This window comes from Tenrec ecaudatus, chromosome 16 (assembly GCF_050624435.1).
Source record: "Tenrec ecaudatus isolate mTenEca1 chromosome 16, mTenEca1.hap1, whole genome shotgun sequence".
Lineage (NCBI taxonomy): Eukaryota > Metazoa > Chordata > Mammalia > Afrosoricida > Tenrecidae > Tenrec > Tenrec ecaudatus.
Window position 1 is genome coordinate 91,100,706 of NC_134545.1, and position 1,403 is coordinate 91,102,108.

The window sequence follows — 1,403 nt, forward strand, 5'->3', positions numbered from 1 at the left end:
GAATAAACCTTACCTTCTCCCAACAATATTGGTAATAAAACATATCTTTTCATGTGAATTATGATGGCAATTTGGGATTCACTAGCTGACATCATGATTATTTGCAGTTTGCATTTGCTTACACAGTAACCATTTTCTTATTAACATTTTACAGAATATTCACAAGTAAAGAAAAATGAGAAGGGAAAAAGAACCACCAACCATTCATAATCGGCAATGGCACATTCCCTTACACAGCAAGGCACACTCCCCACCCCTTTTTTTCCCTTATTAAGAGATCAGGCTATTTTCATAATATCAGTGGTTTCTAATGGATTTACCTTGAAGTTAGGAAGAAGTTTCTATTCGCTCTTCAAAAATCTCATAGTTTTAAAATAATTGCTTATCACTGTGAACATTTTCAGAGAAAGGGATTTTTCCAAAGTCAGACAAATACATACATAAATATATCTTTTAAAAAGGTAAATAGGACAGAAAGAGAAAAGAAACTAAAAAGGATTGATGTTTGTTTTGAAACAAAAATCATTTAAAGCCATTTAACAAAAGCACTTTAAAAAACATGTAATGGCACTAATTTCCCTGAATTTATTATTCAATGTTGAGATTGTGAGAAGATCAATGCCATGGATGGCTTTGAGGCAAAATGGTCTCAACAAAAGGGTCCAAACTTAGTTTAATCAAATATTTTCTAGAGACTGCCCTTCTCTTTGCCCTGAGAAACCATACTAAATGTGAACAATACATTTCTCTCTAGACATCCCAAACCATTTGGAACATACATTTCCTTAACATCTCTTATAGTTAACAATCAACTTCAACATATATTTGCCCTACACTCCACAAAGTGTATCTTCTCACATTTTCTTCTACATAAATGTCTCTCAATCATTAAAAAATATCTTTATTTAGGAATCACCACAGAATTAGGATAGTGTAGCGAATCCCCAATAACTGCCACACATATGCAATAATTAACCCTCCAGTTCCCTTTCCCATCGGATCAAAACACTGGTCTGGGTGGTCGTAAAAGGAGGAAAAGAAACATTGAAGCTGCCCCTCAGTGCTCTTGGAGCCCAGGCTAGTTTCAGACAGGACAAAAAAATATGCGATAATTATTAATAAATGCCGAATCTTGTTTCCAATGATTCAGGAAGAACGAAGGATTGATGTCATTGAATCATGGTGCTGGCAAAGATGACTGAACATACTGTGGACTATCAGAAGAACTAACATATCTGCCTGGGAAGAAATGTAGCCAGAATGCTCCTTAAACAAAGAAGATGAGACGACTTCATCTCATGTATTTTGGACTTGTTTTCAGGAGGGACCAGTCCCTGTAGAAGAACATCATGCTTGGTAAAGTAGAGGCTCAGCGATGAACAGGAAAACCCTTGTTGAACTGG

General features: G+C 35.7%; 1 non-coding gene across 1 annotated transcript; it reads left to right on the plus strand.

The window, feature by feature from the left end:
- Positions 1–974: 974 nt before the first annotated feature.
- Positions 975–1,094, plus strand: LOC142430091 (small nucleolar RNA SNORA61). The gene has a single exon (XR_012780565.1). It is a non-coding gene; the product is annotated as a small nucleolar RNA SNORA61 (small nucleolar RNA).
- Positions 1,095–1,403: the final 309 nt, after the last annotated feature.